The sequence below is a fragment of the Suricata suricatta genome, chromosome 3, assembly GCF_006229205.1.
Source record: "Suricata suricatta isolate VVHF042 chromosome 3, meerkat_22Aug2017_6uvM2_HiC, whole genome shotgun sequence".
Taxonomy (NCBI): domain Eukaryota; kingdom Metazoa; phylum Chordata; class Mammalia; order Carnivora; family Herpestidae; genus Suricata; species Suricata suricatta.
The window spans coordinates 10,509,115-10,516,183 of NC_043702.1; the positions used below are offsets into that span (position 1 = coordinate 10,509,115).

A 7,069-nucleotide genomic window follows, 5' to 3' on the forward strand; every position below is an offset into this window, starting at 1 on the left:
CTTAGGCAAATTATAATATTAGAGTGGATTTATCATGTGAATTTGTTCACCCAACTTGGGAAGGTCTAGAAGACACACCTTTTACCATACCTGTGAGAATATATTTGTGAGAGCAGCCCAGCATTCTGGAAGAACCCTGTGGTTACTTTTCTCTATAGGTTGGAAATTCCAGGGGGAGCTGCTACCAATGAACTGGGGATACTTAAGTACAATGGAGATGATGGGATCCCAGGGTGGCGGGGGTCATGTGGAGGCTCTTAGCTGCTGAAGACAAGATGGATATGGTTACCACAATGGACAACGGAGTGGAAGCAGTGGTCACAATAGTCTAACACATAGATACTTGTGGTGTTGGCTAGTTGGTATCCCTAAAAAAGAGATAGAGGAACAATTTACCAAATTCTTACCTGACCTGCATGAGCAAAAGTGTTCTAATGAATTTTAAGCAACTTAATATTCAAGAACAGTCATAATAGAAAACATGACAAATGCATCATGATAATTTGGAGTCCAGTGTGTTTTAAAGTAAAAGTTGCCTGAAATATAATGCATCCAGGGGTATCTGGAATTGAAGTCCAAGGTGAATAGGCTTAAGGGTGGTAGGAAGAAATCCTTGGGCATAGGAGGCAGCCCCATTGAGAAAGTCTTCAAAACCCTTTTCTCATATTATTCTGTCAAGACAAACAACTTCAGTTTCTATTCTGGATCTCTCTCTCTCTCTCTCTCTCTCTCTCTCTCTCTCTCTCTCTCTCTCTCATGCTGAGTGAGCATTGAATGTCTATCTTGCAAATTATAAATTCTCTCTTTGAGGATATCTAATTTTGTTGCTTGAGCTTTTATTTCAATTCATATATCATCTTTATTCCCAAGAGTTTGATATCAGCCTATTCTTATTTTGGTTTTACCTGTGTTTTTCACTATAAATCCTTCTTTTTTAAAATAGAAGTAATTCCCTTACTTAATGTTTTAAAGATCCAAAAAATAATATTTAAAAGACTGTTAGTTCTACAAAGTCAATTTCCTATGAAATGAATTCTTGTTGCAAGTTTATTTTGTTGTCCTTTCTTAATATTAGATGTTTTCAAATGTGTATTAGTTATTCAGTGTTATATAACAAATTACCCCCAACACTTTGTGGCTTAAAACATGACACATTTTTTATCTCAGTTTCAGAGTCAGGAATCTGGGCACATCCTAGCTGGGTCCTCTACCTTAGGGTGTCTTATGGGCTGCAGTCAAGTTGACTATAGGGTGTGGTCATGTCAAGGAGGCAGGACGCTGACTGGGGCATAATGCATTTCCAAGTTCATATCATTGTTGGCAGGATTCAGCTCTTTGTGGCTACTGAGCTGAGAGCTTCAATTCCTTCCTGGCTCTTGACTGGAGGCTGCCCTCAGTTCCTGGCCATGTGGCCTCTCCAGGATGTCATCTTGTTTCATCAAAGTGTGCCAGACAACAAATCAAGAGTCGGCTTGAAGATGGAAATTACAGACCTTTTGACATAATCAAGGATGTGGTATCCTGTCCCTTTTGTGGCATTTTCTTCACTGGTTCATGGAGCCAGCCCATACTGAAGAGGTGATTTCCCAGAGTGTGAACACCAGGAGGCAAGGATCTGTGGGCACCAGTTTGAGGCTTCCTACTACAAAGAGCTGTTGAAATTCTGCCAGCTTCCTCTAGGTGAGAGATGTTTTGTTTCCACTTCCATTTCTCTTGCTCTCTCTCTCTCTCTCTCTCTCTCTCCTTATCCCAACCTTTACTTTGGCTTTTACCTGTCTAGAAGGTATCCTAAAATATTTTCGTGTCCCACCTCCAAGCTCCATCCTAAAGTATAATGGGATATCATAGATTATTCTCAAGACTGCATATGATTTAAGTCAATTTGTGACCTTCAGGCAAGGCCCATATGTCTTTGGTGGATACCAGTTCACAGGCCAGAGCCTTGGGCAGCAGAGAATCATAGAATTTTTTTCATGACAAAAGGGACCCCACCCTGGCATGAAACCCCAAAAGTGAGCCTGGCTGTCATCCCCTCTCTACATCGAATATTTGATCTCTGTGATCATATTCCCAGTCTCCTTATGCCTACAGCCCACTTCCAGAACCTGACTGCAGCAAGGTCATGGTTACAACCTTGCAGTCTGTGTTTCCGTTCTATGTTTGGTCCACAGAAATAGTTATCTTGTTTTTGAGCCTAGCTATGTGGTTCACTTATTTTATTAGGACATGTAATCTGCTGTAGCTTCCCCCCTGCCCTTTCTCGACAGAGGCATCAATGTGTGAAAATACTGAACCATTGTGATCCAAATTCTCCTCAGCCTACGGTCTCTACTGCTAATAAAACAGCTAGAAAAGGCTGTAGAAAATAATCAGAAAAAGAAAAAAGAAAGGGAAGCACAAGGAGGGGAGACAAGAGGAAAGAAAAGGAAAAAAAGAAGAGAAAAGAAATAGAAAAGAAAAAAAAAGGAAAAGAAGGAATGGAAAACAGGAAAGGGGAAGGAAAAAGAAAAGAAGTTTACCCTCTTATTGTAATTGAAATTGAAGAAGTGGGAGAAAAGACTTCCTCGCTCAGAGAAGCATTGAAACCTTCTTTCCCCTGGGCTTCCTTCTGTCAGACCTCCCTTTCATTTATCACTTTTGCTAGAGGTCGTTAAGAAGACAGTCACCGGGAGAATTTACAGCAGTCGAATGTATTTTATTTAGGAATGTTTAAGATTCTGTAATTGAATGTTGCTTGTACTGAAAAAAGTGAAAGAGGAAAATTGTATGCACAAAACAGCAGAAAGAAGGGAAGGAAAAGATGGAGTATGTCAACAAACGAGACCCCATGGAAAGCCCAAATGGTCCCAGGCCCACCATGAAATTCTGCATTTGAGTCCCAATGGGAATGCCCATGGAGGGTTCAAGAGGCCGCTGAAGGGCCATGTCTGTACATCAAAGCCCAGGGACTGGACCTCCGGGAAGATGGCACACAGGGCTGGAAGGGGGGAGGGGTCTGGGAGAAGAGTAAATTTTCACTGAGGGAAGACGTCATTGGTCCCCAGAGACCTGGCCAGGGATTCTAGGACTGCCCTTGAACGTGCTGCTGCTGCTGGGCTTTTAAGACTTTCTACAAAGATAAATTCGCTTGCAAGCTTCAGGACAAACCAGGATTCCATGAGCTCAAACACAACAAAGGCAAAAAGAACACTTTTGATGGACTTCTAGTTTTTATTTTATTAGGAAATTTAGACAGGATTATGTAATGACTAAGAACACAAAAGAAAAAAGGGGGAAAAACTATTCATGAAGATGAGAAAAAGTGGGAAAAGACAGAACTGAAAGGCAGTGGGTATTTCCATCAAATCAGGTATTCAGAATCACAAATTCATTAGTAATTTGCATAATTACTCTGGTGCTGGGCTGCATACAGATTTCTTCCATTAGATGATTTCTATTAGTTTGGGAACTTCGGATCGAAGGACTTAAGGCACCAAAGAGATATGGGAAGATAGTATTTTCAAGATGGGGGAAGCGCAATGGGAAGGAGGAAGTCTTACCAGTTCTGCACACCGCCCGCCTAGCAGCAGCACTGCTTCTTGCAGCAGCACTTCTGCTGACAGCAGCACTTCTGCTGACAGCAGCCCTTGCCGCAGCCACATGAGCTGCAGCCACACGAGCGGCGGCAGCAGCAGACCACGGGGGTGCTGCAGCAGCCCCCGCAGCAGCCGCAGCAGCAGGGGCAGCAGCTGGAGCAGCAGCCCACCCGGTAGCACCTGCAGGTGGTGCAGCTGCCACAGCCGCCGCAGCCACTGCTGCAGCCGCCACAGCCGCTACTGCAGCCGCCGCAGCTTCTGCAGCCGCCACAACTTCCACAGCCACAGCACCCCATGGTGTCAGCAGAGAGGACTCAGGACAGGTGAGGAGGAGACTCAGGAGGTGAAGGAGGTCTGATGCCTTCTTCTGCTGGGGGAGAGGCTTATATAGCATCTTGAGGAGGATGGTGATGGAGCCACCCAGGACACATGACCCAGAGCACTTCCTCATTGTTGCCATTGACATCTCCACAATAAGCTCATCTAGGGCTGTTCCTTGTTAACATTCTTACCAATGATATTTGACCCAAAACATTTGCTAATTTTAGCTTCTCAAAGTTGTTTTGTTTTTCTATTAATGTTTATTTACAGAGAAAGAGAGAATGGGCACACATGTGAGCAGGGGAAGGACAGGAAGAGAGAGAGGGAGAGAGAATCCCAAGCAGCCTCAGTGCTGTCAGCTCAGAGCCCCACTCAGTTTGATCTCATGAACTGTGAGATCATGATCTCAGCTGGAATCAAGAACTGGAAGCTTAACTGACTTAAGTTGTACAGGTGCCCCTTGTTACAGTCATTTTGGAGGCAAACTAAGAATCACTCACATTTTGGAGGGGATCTCCATTTCCACAGAAACACAGCTGAACCTTTGAGATGTTAAACTAAGAAAGCACTTGATTACTGCTGGCTCCTTTTCAGCTTCTCTTTGATGGTTTTCCCTCCACATATGCAGCTGGACCCCTCCCTCCGGCTCTAACAGAAACTTCTGAGAGGTAGAGTCCATATGAGGTTGAACAAGTTGAACAAGCCATTTATCTCCAATTTTGTCACATCTATTACTGTGCTGTGGCTAACATCTCATTAAATGGGTCCTTTTAGTGCTTGCGAGGTTTACGTGTTCACAGCTATATTTCCAAAGAAATGGGAACTATTTTTAAACTGAATGATCCCCTTTTCGCTCTCAACCCCAACAGTTCTTTACTGAAAGTCTTGACCCAAGGCTCCCTTCTCTCCACTACACCCTTTTCTAAGTGCTCACATCCAGAACTGTGGCTTCAGTTTCCATGTGCATTTCTGCCATCCCTTCCTCCAGTTTAGAATCTCCTCCACACTCCAAATCCACAGACATCCAACTAGTCACCCTCTCCACAGCTTTCTGGAGGCACCTGCCATGTCCCAGGCCACAGACTCAAGACATAATCTCCCCAGTCCACTCACCAATCCCACCACAAAAGGTACATTCCTCCACCACGATCCTGCTCCAGCAAATGGACAATCCATTAAAAAGTTGGCTTTGAATCCTTTGCTTCTCTTAGCCACATTTCTGGTCTTCTACCCCTTTATGTTGATTCTGCTTCCTTCAAAGCTCTCAAATCACTGATCTCTTGCCCCACTGCACTCCCACCCCCACCCCAACTCAAGCATCCCCCCCAGGGTGGTTGAAAGGCTCTAACCACATACCACTAAAATAGTTTAGGATCATTAATAACAGTGTCAACATGCCCTGGGGACCTTAGAGCATTTTCTGTCACTCAGATTCCTGAAGGACAATCTCACCAGATTGGGGAAATAGGTTCCGAGTGGCAAACTGCTTACAAAATGTAGTCTGGAGAATCTGTTGATCTCTGAAGATCCCCACGAAGGTCCTCGGAACTCTCTGAGAAGCCAGACCACTCCTCCATCAGCACACCCAGTGCAGAGCCCACTTTTGCTCTCAGCTTTCTTGCCTTATGTTTTTCCAGCCTCCTGGTTGGTCACTAGCCCTCAGATCCCACAGGACCTCAACTACACACTTCACCACGTCTCACGCTCCCTTTCTCTCCACATCGGACCCCCCTCACTTCTCACGCCTCTGCACCTGCAACCTTCAAGGCACCCACCCTGCTCTCAAAATTGCCTAGGTCAGGCTCCTTAGCAAAGGGATCTTTCTCTCAGACATCAACTGATGTCAAAGCCAAAAATCAATTCCTCATCCAAAGCAAAATATACCAAGGATTACACCATTAAAAAGCAGACTCTTGAGAGGATTTATTTCTGTCTTTAAAATAATCAGGGGGCCTGGGTGGCTCAGTTGGTTAAGTATCTGATTTCAGCTCAGGTCATGATCTCCCAATCCATGGGTTCAAGCCCTGTGTTGAGCTCTGTGCTGACAGCTGTGTCTCCCTCTCTTTCTCTGCCCCTCCTCCACTTGTGCTGTCTGTCTTAAAAAATAAATAAATAAAAATAAAATAAAATAATCAGTATGACAAGGGTATAGGAAATCACAATGACAGGGGTGCCACACTGGGTGTGGAGCCCGCTTAAAAAAAAAGAATAGAAATACTGTTATTGGGATGTCTGATGGCTCAGTCAACTGAGCATCCAACTCTTGATCTCAGCTCAGGTCTTGATCTCAGGGTGGTGAGTTCCGGTCCTGTGTTGGGTTCCTCCTGGGTGTGGAGCCTACTTAAAAAAAAACACACACAATGGTATCCTAAGTTTCCACTGGCCAACAAATGCAATGATGGCATCTGACCTTGGCAGTGACCTTTGAATCTGTTGCCAATCTCACATCCCCAGCTACCAGTATTATTTCTATTGCAAGCTTTTTGAGGTCAGGGAAGACACCTTGACCTTCCCTGTAGCAGCCCCCTCAGAGCTCACAGCCCACCTAGCCCAGGGGCTGCCTGATGACAGGTGGGCTCTGCACGCGCCTCGGACACAGGTGGTTTGGGAAGACAGAGATGCCGCCCATAGCGTCACCATGATTCCAGTTCCCAGGAGGATTCCCTAGAACTTTAAAGTTTTTTAAACTTAATCTGGAATATAGGGTTATTTTAAAAAATACACAACACATGTGATGAAGACAAAGATATCTAAAAGGGAAGCAAATAAGAGATGATTTGATTCTTTCCTGTAAATAGACCCAAATAGCAGCAGGGAAGTGGTCACGTGTCTTCCTGCTCCTACTCCAGGGTTGGTATATAAGCCCCTCCCCCGGCAGAAGAAGGCATCCGACCTCCCTCACCTCCTGAGTCTCTCTCCTCCACTCTGCTGAGTCCTCTCTGCTGACACCATGGGGTGCTGTGGCTGTGGAAGCTGTGGCGGCTGCGGAAGCTGTGGCGGCTGCAGTAGCGGCTGTGGCGGCTGCAGCAGTGGCTGCGGTGGCGGCTGCGGCAGCTGCACCACCTGCAGGTGCTACCGGGTGGGCTGCTGCTCCAGCTGCTGCCCCTGCTGCTGCGGCTGCTGCGGGGGCTGCTGCAGCACCCCCGTGGTCTGCTGCTGCCGCCGCTCGTGTG

The 7,069-nt window shown here is 45.7% G+C and overlaps 1 pseudogene; it reads left to right on the top strand.

The window, feature by feature from the left end:
* Positions 1-6,846: 6,846 nt before the first annotated feature.
* LOC115286282 overlaps positions 6,847-7,069 on the top strand; it is a 15,396-nt pseudogene continuing 15,173 nt past the window's right edge.